Source organism: Primulina huaijiensis, chromosome 11, assembly GCF_012295235.1.
Source record: "Primulina huaijiensis isolate GDHJ02 chromosome 11, ASM1229523v2, whole genome shotgun sequence".
Lineage (NCBI taxonomy): Eukaryota > Viridiplantae > Streptophyta > Magnoliopsida > Lamiales > Gesneriaceae > Primulina > Primulina huaijiensis.
The window spans coordinates 12,633,701-12,656,023 of record NC_133316.1 but is presented as its reverse complement, the minus strand read 5'-3'; positions in this window follow the sequence as shown (position 1 = coordinate 12,656,023).

Sequence of the window (22,323 nt, the reverse complement as noted above, 5' to 3'; positions counted from 1 at the left end):
TATTTAACTGTTTTGTGGCCACTCATTTTACGGGTTTGGAATCCGGGTATCGTGACCGGTGAACACTCCAAAATACGGGTTAGGAACCCAGAGTACACGTATCTGGCGAACTATCCAATAGATTCAGTTATATGTGTTATGATTGGACATCAAGACCCAGAACTTGGATGATCCTTGCAGGCCTAGTACTATGGTGTAGTTTGATCAAACGATTCATGTGTGCCACAATTCGAAAATCAGATCTCAATATTATGAACAGTATATTCCAGCCTCACATAGTGTCATGCCAGTTATGTTCTCGTCATATTATGACATATTTATGTTGAGACTACAGTTTGTTCTCATGAAATTATTTTCATGTATAGAAGCCAAGTCATACATATTTATTTATTCAGTTTTAATTTACCATGTATCAGATATGTTAAAATCACAGGATTTTTATTACGTATTATTTGTTATCCACGTATATGCATGTTGAGTCTTTAGACTCACTATACTTGATTGATGCAGATGTTGTCTATGAGGAGGCTAGGGGCTGTGATCAGTGAGTGGTCTCGGACTGTGGCAGTTGAAAACCCGAGGGCCGCCAGTGTTGTATTTATTTATGTATTTTATAAAATTGAATTTGCAGTACTCTGATATTATTAAACTAGTTGTGTATTGTAAAAATACTTATTTATATTGCATGAGTGTATTTTATTTTTAGTAACGACTCGAGTTTGTTTAATAAGAAATTTTTATTTCTTCCGCAAATTTAAAAAATAAAAATAAAAAGTCTGGGTCGTTACAATTTTAATTGCATTTATTAAATGTGGTAGGCATGTTAACATGTTTAAAATAGGGTTTTCTACTAGGATGCATAAAACTGTGTTTTTGAAGGTTATTCGAGACGCGAACGGGGAACGGAGACCGAGAACAATAAAGGAAAAATATTTTTATTAAAAGATTTTTTTTAATTATTTAATATATGGTATATTTTATATGATATTTTTGAAAATAGTGCTTTTTGAGATGTTCTTACACGTCGAATCGTATTTTAAATCGATAATCGATTTAAAACGAAAATAAGGACTTTTTGGGAATTCGGCAAATATTTTTGAAAACTTTTCTAAACAAAATATTTTACCTACACTATAATGGGCCTAATGGGCCTATTATAATAAGGTTATTGGGCCTAAATTCCTATCCAATTATTTATGTCAAACTATGGAGTTGTTAAACCACAAAAGACCTCATTTCACACAAGAAACCTAGGGTTTTCTATCCCCAATCCTCCTCCACAAAACACAAACACACACCCATGCTTTTGAAGGCAAATTCACGTGAGGTTGAAGGAAAAAAGCAGCAAGCTTCCTCTCCCGTCTCTCCGCCAACGTCCTTCGCGTCAAGGATTGTTTTTCGTGCGTGAAATATGCAAAGTAATGCCTTAATCTTCCTTCACTCATTGTTCATACCATATTATGTGTATTTAACATGAATGCATGAAAAAATGATACACATTATTTTATTTTCATTTTTATGGCAAAACATGAACAAAAATTTGATTTTTATGCTTGTAAATTCATGATTATGATGCACAAAGGGTTGTCATGATAGGTCTATTAGGAAGGACTTTTTTCAACATGTTTAAGGGTCCATAGATGCATAACTAAGGGCTGGACAAGAAGGGGTAACATGCTGAACGAAAATTTGGGTCTTAAGGAACTAGGGTTTCGTTTTCTTGGTCTTTGAAGCAGCGGCTGCTAGCTGCTATCGAGTCACATCCATGGGTCCTAAGGGGAATCTAGTCATGGTCCTAGGCTGATTGAGGGAAGGCTGGTTTGAAGGGAAAGGGTTGTATCGTGTTCCTTAGGCGTTCACACTATGTAGGGCTCGGGTTTGTTTAGTGTGGGTTCTAGGCTCCATAAGCTCGGTCCAGCAGGATCCCTAGGAGACGTTCATGGTCCTAGGATAGGGTTTGGACATGGTGGTTAAGGGCTAGGATCGATTGGCTTGGACTTGGCTATGGCTAGGGCTAAGGCTTGGGTTCGAAAATAAGTCAATAAGTTCAGTAACTATCTAGGCTTGTCAAGGGTTTTAATTGGCTTGATTTGGGATGAAAAATGGTTAGTTAGGTGTTAGTAAGCTATGATTAAAGTTTAGTTAAGTTTCGAGTCGATTCAGGTTAAAACCGGGACGTAGGTTTAAGCTTTTAAAAGAATTGGTAAATTAGTCGAGGAGCTTAAGTTTACGTCTAATAAATTTTTATGGGTGTATTTTAAGGTGTTACGTTAAGTTTGGATGGATTTGGGTCGTCTTTTTAAGGTCTAAGGGTAAATTGAGAAAGTTAGGGTTTCATGGGCAAAACGATCATTTTGCACCTGGAAAATGTTAGACTTCTTGGCAGTGCCATGAATACTGTAATGAGTGATAAAATATTTATTTTGAAAGTTTATGGAATTTTATGAAGAAAAACGATAATCCTAAAAGACGTGTTGCATGCTCTGTTTAAAAGCAAAAAAGATATTATTGTATATATTTTTCTAAAGTGATGGAAATGAAGAAAAAAGTTTTGAAAGAAGTGATTTCATTGTGATGCTAAGGAAATGGAGATTCGTAAGGGACGAGGCTCTAGAGCGAGACCGTTTATGGGAGAAAGTCCTAGAGGGAGCCCGAAGATCGAACTTCCATCGAAAAGATATGATAATATGTAAGGTCAAGGCTTAGTTGACGGGTTAGAGTGTATCTGATGTTCCTGTCGACTATAGGCCAAGGCATATAATGGAGGACTTGATGGTTGAACTAGCTGGGTTGATGGTGCACATAACCTGAGGACCTCAAGATTGTAAGTTTAAATGCTTTACATGATTTTAATGATGGTACCTGCACATTTACATGGTTTATAAGCTTAAGATAAATGTTTAAATGCTTTTTGAAGTTAATTGATATTTATGCTTAAGTTTCTCGAAAAAGGACTTTTATATGCTGCATGGTTATAAGCTTAGATTTAAATGCATGTTGGTTACGTTTAGAATTTGGAAAACAACCATATATAATGCCTCCTAGATGCGCACCCAGTACTGATAGGCAAGCTGAGACTCATGAGGATCGTAGAGAGAATGCACCCCCACCTCCCAATGGGGATGCTGCTACTAGAGTGCTGGAGGGTATGGCATGTTTCTTTGAGCAGCATGCTCCAAGGCCACAACACGACATGTATGATCAGTTCCGGAGGCTAGGTTGGAAGGAGTTTTCTGGCACCACCGACCCATTTGCTGCTGAGGGTTAGATTAGATCAGTTGAGGTGCACTTCTATTACCTTAATATGGGAGATGTTGACCTAGTTAAGTGTGCTACTTATATGCTGCGAGATGATGCTTCTCTTTGGTGGGAAGGGGTTGAACATGGTATTAATCTAGCCACCCTCACTTGGTTGCAATTCAAGAACATCTTCTATGAGAAGTATTTTACTGCTGACGTCCTTGGTCGCTTGAAGATGGAGTTTATGAGTCTCCGCCAGTCTCCGTCAGGGAGACATGTCTGTGGCAGAATTCATTAGGAGGTTTGATAGGGTTTGTCACTTTGGGCCCCTCATTGCTAGATATGCTGTTGAGAAACTAAGGCACTTCTTGAATGGCCTTCACTTACTATACACCGTGATGTGATGTTGATGCGACCGGCGGATTATGCAGCTGCCACTGCTTGTGCTTTCCAAGCTGAGCAAGCCTTGAAAGATATTGATTTTGAGATGCAGTGCAAAAGGCAGCTGCACCAGCGGAATTCTATGCCGAATAAGCGGCAATTTACAGGACCTCCCGAAGCTCAAGGGCGGCAAAATCCTGAAGGACAAATGAAAAAACCAAGGCTACAGAAGCCACCACAGTTTGGAGCTCCAAAACCTGAAGAGACGCCACTGTGCAAAGAATGAAATCACCCACACTTTGGAAAGTGCATGTGGGGAACATACTTGTATTTTATTTGCAAGGAGGAAGGACATAAAGCCATTAATTGCCCAAAGAAGAAAGGACCCACTTTTGGCAGAGCTTATGTCATGCATGCTAAGGAGACTGAAGCAGAGCCAGACACGACTCTGATTATTGGTAACCTAGTTGTTTAATGTTTTTACATTGCTTTTATTGCATGAAATGTTAAACTTGTTAATGGAATTGATTGGGATAATAAGAACTTAGAGGAAAATAGGTTGCAAGCTCTACCTGAGTTGGATTTAAGAGATGACATTGAAATTATAGAAATTGAGCATATAATATAAGCCTTAATATTGCAAAGGAAAGAATTAAACAAAAATAAGAATTTTAGGGCTTATAATGGAAAAATCAAGAATTTTGGGAATATTTGTGGCATAATGTGAAAGTATAGGGGCCAAAATGTAAAATCAAGAATTTAGGGGCTAAATTGCATAGGGTCGAGACCTCAAAGGTCAATTTGTTATTTTTAGGAAGTCCAAGGATTGGAATTGAGATGACCAAAAATTCTAAGGTGAAATATGGAATTTTCGAAAATTCAGGGACTAAATTGCAAAGTTTTGAAAGTTCAGGGGTTGTGTTGCGAATTCTAGATAAACAAAATATAGGGACAAAAACAGCAAATTCGAAGGGGATATGACTGAAATGGAGTGAATCCGAAATTTAGTGGGACTAAGACACAATTTTCGAAAATTTTAAGGACCAAAATGAAAGAATTTCGAAACTTTAAGGGGTTGAAATGCAATTTTGAAAACATTTTTTGGGTAAATTGTGAATTTTTGAGATTTATTAAGGCTGAAGTGTGGTAATTTTTCGACTCGATTGGATTTGAGGGCATAGTTCGACATCGAGATCGACTTTGGGTTCTTTGTGGCGATTCACTAAGAGAGGTTATTATGAAAGAAGCTCATAATAATCCGTACTCCATTCATCCTGGAAGTACGAAGATGTACAAATATTTTCATTTATTATATTGGTGGCCATGCATGAAGCAAGACATTTTGCGTTTGGTGTCCGATTTTTTGAAATGCCAGCAAGTTAAGGGAGAGCATCAGAGGCCAGCCAGAAATTTTAAGCCACTTCCTATTCCCGAGTGAAAATGAAAAAATATCACTAAGGATTTTGAAACGTCTGCCCTTTTTATAGCTTAAAAAGTATTAGAAATATTTTTTTTTTAAAACCTAAGCACACTCGGCCGAACCCTCACACATACATGAATATATTTTTTTATAAAATATTTTGCACCATTCTAAAAAGAAACATCAACAAACTAGTATTTGAAAATTCAAAAGAATTAGTCAAAACATGAAATCGTTAAATATTTTACCAAACCTAAAATCAATAAACTTAAAATGTAACATCCTCTCGAAAACCACTCAAAAGCGTAAGTAAATGATCTTAAAAATCTTTTATCATAAATCATAAACATAAATCATGATTGCGGAAAAGTAGAAGCGCTGGTCCTCATGTTAAGTGCACCGTCAGTCTAGCAAAATCAACCATCAAGACCTCTAGTAATATTAACATCATCATTACCTGCATCCATCACACCTAGTGAGTCTAAAGACTCAACACACCATCATCTTGATATCAAATAATACGTATAAAACCACATGCAACATTGAAAATACTTTTACGTAAAAAATAACATTTTCATGACATGCATAACGTAAACCTTACCTTTTTCTTTTTCCTCAATCATAACATAAACCTTTTTATCATGACATAAACATTTTCCTTATTGAATTCAGATCGTTAATTGTGACTTTCCTCAATCCTCAAAAAATCGATGGATCCATCTACATGTAACCACAGTACTGGGCTGCGAGGACACCAGCAAAACTCTCACCGGTCAACTGGGCCTTGGCCTATCCTCATCGAATGGAAATACGATGGTTGGGGCACCCTCTGGGGCCTTTTCCCATAATTGGGCTCCCTCTGGGGCCTTCTCCCCTCACGACATCCCCACTCTTATCCTCATATCCCTATAGTTACAATTACTTCACCTCCTTTAACGTTTTACATTTTCATCACTTTATAAAAAACATGCATTTAATATCTTTTTTTTAAAAAAAAAACAAGCATGCAACATGACTTTTAATTTTTTTATCATCAAATTCCATAAATAATCATGACCTTCCCTGAACATTAAAAATCATAATTTAACAAGTAAAAATTCATAAACACTTGAAATAAACATATTAACATATAAAACAGCATTCAGAGTACTGAGCTTAGAACCTAGGAACCAACCCAAAGTTAAAAACCGAAGCCCCCAACCCGAGCACAATCTGGCCGAGACACCTAAATGCCGAGGACTCCTTGTCTTGAGCTTAGAACCTAGCCAAACAACCTAGCCAACCAATCTAGCCCTTGAACCAGCCTCTCAAGTGCTTACCTAGGACCCCAAGGGGTCGCCTTAGCCCAGCTCACACCCCAGACCAAGCCCCTCAACCCATGCGTGGCTGCTGTCAAGAAGCGCTGCCCTCACGGGTTGCTAGGACTCCTTCCCAGCCCTGGTGGTTGACTAGGACTCCTTCCCTGACCCCTCAAGTGACTCTAGACTCCACTGGTCCCAGCCGTGCCCAGCCGTGCCTCCAACAGAACTCAAATTGAGCCCTTCTCGTATGCACGGCCGCGGATGGTTCCATCTTGCATGATTAGCGTTTGGTACCGCCTTAGGACTCCCTAACTTGTGAATAAACATCCCTTGATCATAGCCTAGGTCATTAAAGCCTCTTAAATACATGAAAACGTGAGTTCGGATCATAAAGTCATATGTATATCCCATGTGCATGACATATTACGAAAAATATCAACAAGAACGCCAAGATTTTTCATACACACATAATTTAAACACTAATACAATGTGATAGACGGGATAAGGAGATTTATGGCATGCCTTTGCGTTTTAAACACACAAGAAACCGTTGGCGATTGAAGAACGGCGACGGAGAGACGATGGCTTTGATGTTCCTTTGAAATTCCGAAAATCCTTCTTCAATTATTGAGTGTGTATCATGTATAAGGGGGTGGGGAGAGTTTGAGTTTGATTGGAGTGTGTGGCCGTGTGTATGTGATGTAGATTGGGAAGGGTTTCATATAATATATACTAATTAATTTATTAATCAAGGCTTAGGCCTAATAAGCCTAACAATTAGGCCCATTAGTCTTAATTAGAATTTAATTAAAATATTAAAATAGTTTTGGTAAAATAAGTTTGTGAATTTATTAGTCAAGTTGCCAAAAGCTCGTATATTTGTATAAAAACCAACACCGATAAAATTTACGTCCCGGCGTATAAAATCACCTCAAAACTCCTTATTTTCAAAAATATGAAAAAGTATCACTCATATTTCAAATAATTAAAATTAATTATTTAATAAAAATATTTTACGTTTTTCAGCCATCGGTCTCCGTTCTCGATCGCAATTTCAATAATCCTTAAAAATACAGTTTTATGCATAATGATAATAAAATACTATTTAACATGTAGTCATGTATGTCACATAATCAATTAATTAGCCATTTTCCCATATTTCCTAGATTTGCATGCAGTTGGATTACGTCATCTTAATTTTTGGACCTCACAGATTTTGTAGTGGGATTGCCAATGAATATCAAAGGATTCAATTCCATTTTGGTGATAGTTGACCGTCTTACGAAATGAGCGTATTTTCTACCTATTAAGACGACATTCACCACGACACGATATGTAGAGCTATATATACGAGAGATAGTCCGACTGCACGGAATTCCAATGTCTATTGTTTCTAACAGAGATCTGAGGTTCACATCGTCTTTTTGGAAGAGTTTGCTTTCAGTAGTGGGAACAAAATTGAAACATCTACTGATTTAAAATGCTGAATTCTTTTTTTATTTTTTTTTTATAAAAGCTCACATTTTCGAAAATGAACATCTAAATGTTTTACATGCATGCAACCCTATTGAAAAATATACCATTTAAAAATAATCGTAAATATTTAACAACTTAAAATAGTGCAGCTTAAAATGGCCAAACTCGACCAACAGAAAATGCGTAAACATAACGAGTAAAAATCCTAGTATTCATCATTGTATCAAAACCAATGTATAAAATTGTTCATGTCCTCTCAAATCTCAAATATCATAATGCGCGGAAGAAATATGGTTCTCGGATCGTGCGCACATCCAGTCCTGCCTACTCAGAATTCGGCACATCCAGTCCCCTCATCGACATGGTCACCTGCATCATTCACACCTAGTGAGTCTAAAAACTCAACACACTTGTACCGGAAAAACAAGTACATACACATAGCACACAGCAGTGAAAAATATATTGTAATCAATATATCTTTCATGAACTTAAAATGAGTAAATGTAAACGCGTCATATGAAATCATAACATGTAAAAACAGCTCATCGTGTCATCATATACTTATACATTTACTTTAATTGAATTCAGTTCATTAGTTGTGACTTTCGTATCAGCTTTATCGTTTCATCATTATACGGTGGATCCATCTACATAAAACCTTGGTACCCGGCGGCTGTCGAACATCAGCGACAGTATTACCCATCCACTGTGCCTAGGCATCATCATTAGCATTTACATATACATCATTAGCATTTACATATACTTCGTTAGTCACAACCAATTATCATCCTTCAAAGTATCATCATTTTCATCACTTAACGAAATCAAGCATATACGTAAATTTTCTTAAAATCAAGCACGCAACATAATTTTCATAATTTCATAAAAATCATATTCATGATGCATAAAAATTTAGAAGCATGATAATTTTGTGCTCGGGGCGCTGCCAGGACCAAAAATTCACCTCGGGTGCAAAATGACAATTTTGCCCTTGGAACACAAAATGACTGTTTTACCCCTGGACATCTAATTTCGACCCGAATTTTACCAAACACCTTAAAACATCCCAAATCATATTTATAAGCATTCCTTAGACGTAAACTCGTGATTGTTTCAAAACTTAACCGATTCGTTTTAAAACTTGGAACGGGGTCTCGGTTTTAACCCGAATCAATCCGAAACTCAACCAAATTTCTCCCAACTTGAATCATGTCTTAAACTTACAACCCCCAGCCCCTAATCACTTTTTTCAGACCCCTTAGGACTTCCGAATCGCGCCTCGGAGCTGCTAGAAAATTCCAGCGCATTGACACCTAAAAACCCTAGCACGCCGAGCCACTAACCTTCGACTCTAGCCTACTCTAAGCTGGACCATCCTCGAACCATTGTACCTTAGGACCAAGACCGAGCTTAGGACTCCTTTTGTGGACCACTCACCAAAGCCTACATCCCCCTGCACTCAGCTTCACGTGAAACACCTGATCTCCCTAACATCAACCAAACGACCCGCCTTACAACCTAGCTCTTCGAGCAGCTTATGGGCCGCGACCAGCTGCTCCCAGCCCTCCCACAGCCCTATAACATACCCAAGAGGGTCGGCTTCAAGGCCTAGATCGAGCCATGCCTCGGCCTATGCATCCAACCTGAGTCCCACTCGACTAAGCCATGACTCCAGCCTAATTTCTCTTAAACATTTACGTGTTACAGCCCTCTAATGACAGCAAGCGATATCCCCTTGCACAGTCACATAAAAAAAACGTGAGTTGCACCACAAACCTGCATAGAAACCCAAGAAAACTTGTAATAGTCATAACCTTCATGCAGCCGAAAGAAAATCTCATGCATGTACATATATATCAGCAATAGTAAGGCGTGAATGAATAGAGCAAGAAGATACATGTGTGCCTTAGCGATTAAACAATTAAAGCATGAATATCTTTGCGCGGTACGTAATCCGGAGGGGTGGGTTGAAGCTTTTCTTGAAAGACAACAATGGCCGATATCATAGCTGAAGAAAATTGAGAGGAGGCTACTGGATGTAGGGGAGGGGCGGCTGCGATGCGTTAACTAGGTTTAGGGCTAGTGAAAGTAGGTTTAGGTTTATTTAAAATGCACTAATGGGTCCTCAATTATAATTTAAAAAGGATTAAAATGATTATTGAGCCCATTTAGCAATAAAACAAACCCAACAAGCCCAAAAATGCTCCTGAAAAAATATTTCGTTTTGGTACATTTTTGAAAATATCGCCCGAGCCCTCAAAGGGTCCTTCGAATCGTTAAAATTTGTGTACCGGTATAAATTACGACCCGACGAGAAAAAATACCCACCAAGGCCTATTTTAAAAAAACACCTTTAAAAACACTTCCAAATAATTAACTAAATTAATCAGGTAATAAAAAAAATTTTCCTGATAATCCCAGGCCTCTGTTCCTCGTCTGAGCGCGAAATTCATAAACAAACCCTAATGCGTGAACTTTTAAAAATTTCGTGATGTAACTCCTAACCATGCAATAATAATGCACCAAATGCATAAAAATAAATAAACGCATAATTTCATGGACCTTACAAAAATTGTGTTTACTACAGCATTTCATCCTCAAATCGATGGTCAGTCTGAAAGGGTGATTCAAATTTTGGAGGATCTACTTCGAGCTTGTGTGATCAATTTCCAAGTAAGTTGAGAATCAAAGTTACCTCTAGTGGATTTCACTTATAACAATAGCTACCAATCGTCTATAGGTATGGATCCTTACGAGGCTCTTTATGGGCGGAAGTGTAGATCACCAATACATTAGGACAATGTTAGTGAAAGAGGGGAATTCGGTTCAGACTTGATCAAGCAGACAGCAGAGCTAGTAGTCAAAATCTGAGATAGGATGAAAACTGCTCAAAGTCACCAGAAGAGCTATGCTGATAAGCAACGAAGGAAGCTAGAGTTTGCCGTAGGTGACCACGTATTCGTGAAAGTAGCACATATGAAGAGTGTTATGAGATTTGGCAAGAAAGGCAAACTCAGTCCGAGGTTCATGACCGTTTGAGATTCTAGAGAAGATTGGGACATTAGATTAAGAGTGGCATTGTCACCAATGCTAGCAGAAGTGCATAATGTGTTTCATAACTCGATGCTACGAAAGTACATGACGAATCATTCACATGTACTAAATTACGAACCTCTGCAATTGACTCCAAATTTGTCATATGAAGAAAGGCCTACACAAATCCTGGATATGCAAGAAAAAAGACTCCGAAATAAGGTCATTCATATGGTCAAGGTTAAGTTGCTAAATCATTCGGAGGAAGAAGCTACTTGGGAAACCGAGACTGACATGAGGAGTCGCTCCCCGAACTTTTTCGGTGAGTCTTAATTTCGAGGACTAAATTTCATTTAAGGACGAAGGAATTGTAAGGTCCAAAATGCGATAACATTATCCAACTGTATGCAAAACTAGGAAAAATGGAAAATGCTTAATTAAGATATTTTAATTGTATTTATTAAATGTGGTAGGCATGTTTACATGTTAAAATAGGGTTTTCTACTAGGATGCATAAAACTTTGTTTTCAAGGGTTATTCGAGACGCGTTCGAGGAACGAAGGCCGAAACCATAGAGAAAAAATATTTTTATTAAATTATTATTTTTAACTATTTAATATATAGTATTTTCCAAAATGGTGTTTTTTGAGATTTTTTTACACATCAAGTCGTATTTTAAACCGGTAATCAATTTTTGACGAAAATAATGACTTTTTGAGAACTTGGCTAATATTTTCAAAACCTTTCCTAAAAAAAATATTTTACCTACACTATAATGGGCCTAATAGGCCTATTATAATAAGTTTATTGGGCTTAACTCCTACTCAATTATTTATATCAAACTATGGAGTTTTTAAACCACATAACACTTCATATCACACAAGAAACCTAGGGTTTTATCTCCCCACCTTCCTCCACAACACAGGAACACACACCCAAGTTTTTGAAGGAAAATTCACATGAGGTTGAAAGAAAAACACATCAAGCTTCCTCTCCCATCTCTCCGTCAACGTCCCTCGCGTTAAGAATTTGTTTTCGTGCGTGAAATATGCAAAGGCACGCCATAATCTTCCTTTACTCATAATTCATACCATATTATGTGTATTTAACATGATTGCATGAAATTATGATACACCTTCTTTTATTTTCGTTTTTATGGCAAAACATGAACAAAACTTTGATTTTTATGCTTCTAAATTCATGATTATGATGCACAAAGGGGCTGTCATGATAGGGCTATTATGAGGGATGTTTTTCAACATATTTATGGGTCCATAGATACATGGTTAAGGGCTAGACAAGAAGGGGTAACATGCTGATTGAAAATTTGGGTCTTAAAGAACTAGGGTTTCGTTTTCTTTGTCTTTGAAGGGGTGGCTGCTAGCTGATGTCGAGTCACATCCAAGGGTCCTAAGGGGCATCTATTCATGGTCCTAGGCTGATTGAGGGAAGGCTGGTTTGAAGGGAAAGGGTTGTAGCGTGTTCCTTGGGCGTTCACACCATGTAGGGCTCGGGTTTGGGGGCTATGGGTTTTAGGCTCCCTAAGCTCAGTCCAGCAGCGTCCCAAGGGGTCGGTCATTGTCCTCGGAGGGTTGGATAGGGTCTGAACATGGTGGTTAAGGGCTAGGATCCATTGGCTTGGACTAGGCTAGGGCTAAGGCTTGGGTTTGAAAATAAGGCAAGAAGTTCAGTAGCTGTCTAGGCTTTTCAAGGGTTTTAATTTGCTTGATTTGGGATGAAAAATGGTTAGTTAGGTGTTAGTAAGCTATGATTAAAGAGTTTCGAGTCGATTGTGAGATGGTGCTGTCATATTTCGGTTTTACTGTTAAAATCATGAACATGAGAAGTTTAAAAATACTTATAGGACTTGATTGAAGAGCAATGAACAACATAAAAATGCCTTGAAATTCGATTAAGGAAGAACACAAACTATACGACGGCACGGCGCGGCATGGGCGGAGTTTTTCTTTGTCACCTAATTCTCTTGCTGTTTCACGATTTGGCTGCTGGTTTTTCACACGGTTCTTGCTGCTGTTTTGTTCTGAGATTTCGAATGAGAGGAGGAGAAAAAGATACTAAGGAATGAAAGGGAGTCTACTAGGAAAGTAAAAGGGGTAATGCTATGTAATAAGATGGAAGGTGCAAGTCTTGGGATTGATTGACAATTCAAATGCCCCTTCCTTCTTGCTGTACGTGAACTATGGATGGATAGGCTAGGATGGTGGTTTGATTAGGAGCATAATGGTGCTTAAATTATCACTAATTGATGAGTTAAATGATAATTATTTATTCCATTAAGGGTCCATCAAAGGTGACTAGGATGGAGTATTGCCACTCATACATGGGTTGATTTATGGAGTGGCCGAACTTGCTAAGTATTGCAAGGAAATTTGTTGATTAATTCATGTATTTTAAAGGTTTAAGGTTTTTAACATCTAATATATATTTTAGTGACTTAATACATTAAATTAGGATAAAGTTTTTCATGCAAGGCATAGTTGGTCTTAAAATAAATTACTAAAATGTTAGGTTATAGTTTCTTAAATAAAATAGACCTAGATTAATTTATCCCAATTGGTTACACATTTTAACTTAGGCTTTTAATTAATTATTAATCATAAAAGAATTAATTAATAAGTTAAGTCTAATTAATTAAATAAAATCCCAAAACATTCTTTATCATTAAAATAACTTATTTCTTGGCTTAAATTAAATTTAAGAATATCCTCTTATTATTAATCTTTCCTCCAATCTCCAACCTCCGGTCCGGTCTCGCGTATTTAACTGAAAAGATAAAACTAAACTTTTGAGACATAAAATAGCTGGTCATGATTTAACAAATTTTAAGATGAATTAAACACTCCATAAATAATTAAAAATCGCTTTTAATTTAAATAGTAGTCATTATGCATGGCTTATACGTAAGTGGGTTCTACAGTTAGGGTTTCAGGGGCAAAACGATCATTTTACACCTAACAAATGTTAGACGTCCTGGCAGTGCCCTGAATGCTGTAATGAGTGATAAAATGTTTATTTTGAAAGTTTTTGGGATTTTATGAAGAAAAACGATAATACTAAAAGACGTGTTGCATGCTTGGTTTAAAAAATATATATATTATTGTATATATTTTTCTAAAATGAAATGGGGAAAAATGTTTTCAAAGAAGTGATTTCATTGTGACGCTAAGGAAATGGAGATTCGTGAGGGGCGAGGCCCCAAAGGGAGCCTGTTATGGGAGAAGGCCCCAGAGAGAACCCGACGATCGAATTTCCATCGAAAGGATATGATAATATGTAAGGCCAAGGCTCAGTTGATGGGTGAGAGTATCGCTGATGTCCTCGTCGACTATAGGCTAAGGCACATAACGAAAAAGTGTTAATGCTGCCTCGCCGCCTGTACATTGATTACAACAGAGATTGACCAATCGACCGAAAGATGAAAGGACGGTCTTAATTAATGAACGGAATTCACCTTAAAGGGAATGTATATGTATATGTTTATGATGAAAAGAAAAGGATATGATGAAAGGAAAAAGATTTAAAGTTTATGCATACTCATGAAAAGATATTTTTATTGTCGCATGTGAATGTTTATGTATTACTAGTTATCATGGTTAAGGTTTTCTGATCCTTTAGACTCACTGTGTGATAGATGCAGGTGAGTATGATTTTGTTGATTACGGAGGACTTGATGGTTGAACTAGCTGGGCTGATGGTGCACATAACCCGAGGACCTTTGCTAGTTTTCTGCATTAAGTTTAATTTAAATATTTTATAACTTTTATGCTTTTGAGAGGATTTAAGAGTTTTTTTATTTTTGAAAAATGCTAGCTTTATGTTTTGGTTTGACGATTTTATGTTTTGTACTGCGTTTTGGATTTTTAAATATAGGTTGGTTGGTTTGTTTTAATAGTAAAAGTGTGTGTATATATATATATATGCACATATATTTTTTGTCGAAAAGTGTTAAAGGAGGAAAAAAAATTTAGTATATTTTAAAAGAAAAATGAGTAATAGACGTTTCACTATGCAACCTTCCTAGGACCAAGAGTGAAGCCCCTAGGACCCAATTGGACCAATCCTAGAGAGCCATGCATGAGGACGTGCATGGTTCATCAAACTAGCACGCGGCCACGGCTAGGAAGTGCCCTAGCCATGCGCCTACCATATCCAGGCTTCTCCAGCCATGCATGAACCACCATGGATCGATGCTAGGACCCTCATGAGCCCAACCCCTTGCCGAGAAAGCACCTCGAGTGGCCTCTCCCTTTTATCCTCCCAAAATCGTGCCCTAGCTATCCATGATCCCAAATTTTCATTCATCTTTTTCCCTTTATGTCCTACCCTTGTACAGCCCCATCATGGTCTCCTAAACCACCCCTAAATCAAGCCCATATCAACCCTAACCTGGCAGCCCCTTGTGCAACACCAATACAATGAGTTTCATGTCAAAAGAACACTATTTTTCCATGTATATGCCATAAAAACGAAAATAAAAGGAGGGACATTAGATTTTTCATGCAACAACTATATTCACACATAATATGGAATGAATGATGGGAAAAGAAGAAATAAGACGTGCTTTTACGTGATTCACGCACAAATAACAATTCTAGATGCAAAAGGACATTGCCGAAGAGACGGTGAATCCTTGCTGCGTTTTTTTTCCTTCAAAAACTGATGTGAAGAAGCAAAAACGTGTGTGTGTGCGTGCGGGTGCGGTAGGGAGAGAAGCCCTAGGTTTCTTGTGTGATGTAAAGTGTTTTGTGGTTCGGAAACCCCATCTTTTGATATAAATAATTGGGTATAAATTTAGTCCCAATAACCTTGGTATATTAGGCCCATTATAATGTAGGAAAAATATCTCGCTTAGGAAAGTTTTTGAAAATACTAACCGAGCCTCCAAAAAGTCCATGATTTTTTCAAAAATCGATTATCGGTTTAAAATACGACTCGACATGTAAAAACCTCTCAAAAACACCATTTTCGAAAATTATACATTTAATATATTATATGTTAAACAATTAAAAATAATCATTTAATAAAAATATTTTCCCTTTACAGTCCACGGTCTTGGTTCCTCGGTCGCATCTCGAATAACCCTTGAATATATAGTTTTATGCATTCTAAAATAAAATCACATTTTAAATATGTAAACATGCATACCACATATAAATAATGCAAGTAAAATGATTTAATTAAGCATTTTCCATTTTCTAGATTTGCATGCAGTTAGATTACGTTATCGCATTTTGGACTTTACAAACAGTCATAAATTCTCCGTCTGATGTCGGAATTTTGAAATTCTTAAAGGGTTGCATTCCTCACAACCCAAGCAATTCTAACTATAAGTCATGATTTTAGATCAAGTATTCAGCCAGATCTAAACTCTTGAAATCGAGCCATGTTTCTGCGACTTCTGGTGATGACTTGTCGTGAAATCCATCATCTTTTTGGGTGAGTTTTCTTCATTTTTCAGACATTGTTTAGCTGATAATTAAACTCTACTTTGTAGCTCTAACTCAAATCTGTTATTCCAAGCCGCGTTCAGCTTTTTTTCCCTTAAGAACAGCCCGATCAGCCTTTCTCGAGATTCAGTTAGGTGAGATGTTCTTCATGTTGCTGTGATTTGTACAATGAGAATATATAGTTACGATCTAAATAGAACTTGTAATTCTGTGTTGGCTTTCTTTGGTCACTAGAATAATCAAATTTCAATCATTTATGGATTTAATATGAAGTTTCTATCAAAATGTGTCTAAATTGTATTAAGTATTGGAGTTGGGATGAAAACCTACTGTATTTCGGGAATATGAGTTGTTTGCACTAGGATTATGGAATTTTGGTTTAATTGAAAGTTGTATATCTATGAGTTATCTTTGAAATAAAGCCAAAATCATTTAAGTTCATTAAGAATCGATATAGTTATACATGTTTTCCTGAAACTGCTCTATTACAGAAATATGTCCGCGATTTGGGTTGATGCAGGGTGTTCTAATAAATTCTAGGCACAAACGAATGAGAGTTTGAATATGCTTTCAATTGCACAAACTTAGATATTTGATTTTCTTTAATTTCCAATTGGTGGATATTGATTTGACTCAATAATGAGTTAGAGAATCTGCAAACTGTGACAGAACCAACTGTACTTGGTTTATGTTTTTGGGTGTATGAAAATGTCAAAATGATTGAATATGTAACATCCCGAAAATTTAAAAGCCCACGCAAACCACATGCACACAAGTTATTAAATTCTCTTGTATTTTAATTAAATGTTTTAATTGCATGAATTAATTATGTTGTGCACATTTACATGTTTAAAATATATTTTTCTACATGGTTGCATTAAAATGTATTTTAAAGGTTATTCGAGTTGCGATCGAGGAACAGAGACCGAGGGCTGAAAAACATAAAATGTTTTTATTAAATAATTATTTTTAATTGTTTAAAATATGGTTGATGGTTTTTCATATTTTTGGAAATAAGGGGTTTTGAGGTGATTTTATACGTCGGGACGTAATTTTTATCGATTTTGGTTTTTCAACAAAAATACGAACATGTGGGCAACCCGGCTAATAAATTCACAAACTTTATTAAACAAAGTTAATTTTTATATATTAATTAAACACTAATGGGCTAATTGGACCTAATTAATATGGTTAATGGGCCTAAGCTAGCAATTAGAGTTTAATTAGGATTCTAAGCAATATTTAAACTAAAACCCAATCCCAAACCCTTCAAACCACACGGCCACACACCCACAATAAAATTACAAATTATCCCACCAGCAACACGGCACACACATCACAATTAGAAAGGAAAAGCTTCGATCTTTTGAAGAAAAATTCAGCCTAGGTGTTTACGTCGCCGTTCTTCGCATCGTCGCTTCTTTTGGGGCGTAAAATACGCAAAGGCACGCCATATTCTTTCCTTCACTCATCTATCACACCATAATATTTATTCAAACATGTTTTGAAAGAAAAACAAGGCACACACTTTAACATTTTCGTATATGCATATTGTATGGTTTTTAAAAACATGTATTTTGATCCAAAATTCATGAAATTTATGTATCAGAGGTGCTGCCATGATTAGGAAGGGTTAGGGTTATGTTTTACAAAAGTTTAAGGAGTCCTAATCACCCCAAAACGCTGCAGACCAGAAATAGAGAGAAGCTGGAAACACTTATCACGATTTGGGGGTCAAGGCACGGGTTCGAGGGAAACTTGATGCATGGCCTAGCTTGGGTCACAGCTAGGAAGGAGTCCTAGCCATGCTAGAACTCGAGACCAAGGGCTGGGGAGGAGTCCTAGCAAGCTAGGACTCCACCCAAGAGGCCAAGGGGAAGCCACGCAGAAGCTGGACGGGAATTATGGGCCTTGCGGCTGGCCTGGGGAATGCCAAGTTGGTCCTATGGGGTCTAAGGGAGATGGTATAGGGTCGGGACAAGGGCTGGTGCAGCTTGGGTGGCTGATGGCTCGAGAGGAGAAGGAACCGTGAGTGAGCAAGGGAGGATAGCGCAGGTGCTGTTCTTGTGCAAGGCCTTGCTGCGTGGTTCAAGAATGCGGGCTGAGTGTGGCTCAGGATTCAGGGGTCAGTAAGAGTCTGGGCGGTCGGTGGTTAGGGGCTGGTAGAGTCCTAGGCGGCTAGGAGTCCCAATACAACAAGAACACCACACACCTACACAAATGCATGCAATAGGGTCACGGGCAGGAGGTTTTTGGAGCAGGCCAGGGCTGGTTTTTCGGGCTGGTCTTGGTCATTAGGGTCCCTAGGTTGGTTGGCTAGGGTTTGGCTCGGGCGTGGCTCGAGTAAATTTGAAGATGGCTCGGGTGGTTCATTAAGGTGTCAATTTCGAAAATTAAAGGACTAAAATTAAATCCATGGGTCCACGGGTGTGGCTCATGACTTAGAATGGTAGAATAAATAATAAAAATACTATTTTTTAAATTTGAGATCAAAATAACGAGTTTTGGATTTATTCAGGATTTAATCGCTGCACAAAACGATAAATAACGAATTAATTGAAACACCAAGTTTTAAGCTTTATAAAATTATGGAAAATTAGGTTTAAGCTTAAATAATTATTAAAAGTTTAAGTTTTTAATTTGGGAATTTTATATTGAAGTTTGGTTTAATTCGAGATTAAAACACATTAATACGTCATATTTAAAGATTAATTTAAAATTCATCGATTTAAACCAAATAAAAATATGAGAAAATTCACGTTAGCTTAAATAATTATTTGGGACATGTTAGAGTCAATGAAATTAAGAAAATGTCTAAAAAATGAAATTTTACATCCAGGGGTAAAACGGTCATTTTACATCTAGAAATTAGTAAACGTAATGGCAGTGTCCTGAATGCAGTTTTATATGCTAATATGATTATTTTCCATTATTATGGATGTTTATGGATTTTTATATGTTAATATGTCAATTTTAATGGTTTTTGGAATTTTTATGTTTATGGATTTTTATGTTAAAATGTTTATTTTAAAAGTTTATGATTTAAATGTTTATTTTAAACGTTTATTTTGTTAAAATTTTTATTTTAAAACATTTATGGCTTTTTAAGATTTTGATATGTTAAAACGTTTATTTTAAATGTTTATAAATTTTATGATTTAACATTGGCATTTAAAAGATATGTTGTATGCTTGGTTTCAAAATAAAACGATATTATTATGCATGTTTTTATTGAGTGATGGAAATACGAAATGTTGAAGGACATGAAGAGATTGTGACTAAATATGTTAGAGATATCGTGAGGGTTATGGTCCCAGTGGGAGCCCGACAATCGTGTTTCCGTTGATACGAATACGAATACGAATATGAATATGTTAATACGTAAGGCCAAGGCCCAGTTGACCGGTGAGAGTGTTGCTGGTGTCCCCGTCGTCCAGTACTGTGGTTACATCTATATGGATCCATCACCCAATACGTTTAAGAATACAAGTCAAAATCACGATCTGAATTCAACAAACACGAATATGAGTATGAATATGATTATACGAATATGTTGATATGAATATTAACATGAACATGAACATGTTTATGTTTATATGAAAATGTTTATATTTAATGTTGATGCATCATTATGAAAATGTTTTTATTTAAAGTTTATGCATCATGATGAAAATGTTATTTTAAGTACTAGTATTTTTCACTGTTGTATGTGAACTGTATTACGTATTATTTGGTATCAAGAATATGATGTGTTGAGTCTTTAGACTCACTAGGTGTGATTGATGCAGGTGATTAGGACGATTATGTTTATGGAGGTCTTGATGGTTGATTTGACTGGACTGAAGGTGCACATTACCCTAGGACCGACGCTAGTTTTCCGCACTAGTTATGATTTATGATAAAATAAGTTAAAGATATTTTTACGACTTTTATTTATGTTATGAGAGATTTTTGAGAGGTTATAGTATGGGCTATACTTTTCAAATAATGTTTTTATGTTGGTAAAACGTTTGATGATTTTATGATTTAAAGTATTTTCCTTTGGATTTTTACATGTTAGTTGGATGTTTATTTTTAAAACTGTGACAAGATATTTTAAAGTATATATATATATGTATGTATATATATATGTATATTTTTCAATCGGCCGAATTGTGAGCAGTTTGAAATAAAAAAATTTTGGACGTTTTAAGAAAACGATTAAGCAGACGTTTCAGAATATCACCTTCAATGTTTTCTGTTGAAATATGGAAATTAGAGTTAGAATTTCAGCAAAGTATGGTAAGTATATTTTGGATAAGTGTTTGGTTGATGATCCACTTCTTTGTCCAAATTTATAAGATATGGATTTTTGTTTAGACCATATTGTTCTTGGTTTCCAAGAATAATTCCAATTTTTCTCACTACTGACAGAAGGATGAGATCTGAAGTTCTTCATTTTATGTCATTGTAGTTTACTTCTAATAATTGTTGGAAGATCGTTTTCTTTACAACATAAGGGATTACGTTGGTTTAATGCCCTTTTTATTTTATAGTTCTTTTGTAATGCTTCCAAAAGACATCATTTTACTGATTTTTTTTAAGAAATGAGACTCTTCTTTTTAAAGTATCTGAATTACCAGAGATGTATTTCTTTATTAGCATTTTTATCCAAGGACTTTGTATTTTTGCGAAAAAAGTTGCATTGCTCTATTTTTTTGACTCCTGAATTCCACATACATTTAATAAATAACATAACGAATTCATCCACTAAACAAATGTCATATAATTCAAGACTATCCAGAGCTTTATTATTATTTTTTTCTTCTTTGTATATTGACTATTGAAATAATCTACTCATATAAATTGTGTTTTAAATAGAGTATCTATTCTCCAGACTATCATGCTACGAGATTCTCCAAATATGACTGAGTCTTTGGTTTCTACTGGAGTCATGTCACGGGCGATTTTTACTGGTCCCATAAGACTTATTTCTAAAATTTTAATGAATCATTATCTATTGAGATCATGTGTTTCAGCTACGATTCTCATAGTTGATGTCTAATCATCTATGAGATCTCTCTGCTTTTTAAATCCAGCAAGGTTAAGAATAATCCTGTAAGGATGTATTAGTTCTAAAACAGTCTTCGCATATTGTGTTTGATGCAAGAGAATTTGATTCCTTATTGACCGTGTTCCCGCTGAGTGTGATTCTGCACCAACATGGAAATCACTTCGGGGTCCTCCAATGTTTTTATCATAAAATCACATACTTTCCCTTTATGGTTCTTGATAAATTATTTTGTTAACTAGTGGTCACCCCCAATTGGGTTCTTTTTTAGATCTACGATATTGAGGCTTGCGAAAGACTCTGCTAGGATTTATAGATCATCGAGACCAATCCTTTATATGGTTGTCATCATATTATTTAATTTTTTGAGACAGTTTTGATAAGATCGATATTTTTCTCATCATCAATTAAAGGTTTTTGTATAACTTTTACATATTTTTGACGTAATAAGGGTTCAGTGCCAAAGAACGGTGATAACCTTCCTCCCGAGATCTTTTTACTATAACTAGAGTTTGTTCTAGGTTTTGGATTCTTGTTTGAATATCTTTTAATTAATGTTCCAAGAATTGATTCTTGTTTTTCAAGAGTTTCTTCAATTTTTCGTGGTAAATAATATAGCTGAATGCTATATTTTTGTACCGCCTTTTGGAATTATCGTTCTTCCGAGGTTTAAACGAATGTGAGACATTTCTAGGAATATATTACTTTGAATCATGATTTATCTCAATAATCTGATTCATTCCTAGATGCTTCTGGTATATAATCTTTGTTAAATTTTCTTGTTTTAAATATTCTAAAATATTGTAATAAAACTGAAAATAATGAATCTCGAACATATGTTCAAATCCATATTTTTTGAGAAATAGCTCCTCCATAGCAAGAGGACTTACTTAAAAATAATAATTTTATATGTCTGAAATAAAAAAAAACCTAGGCAATGATACAATTTTCATG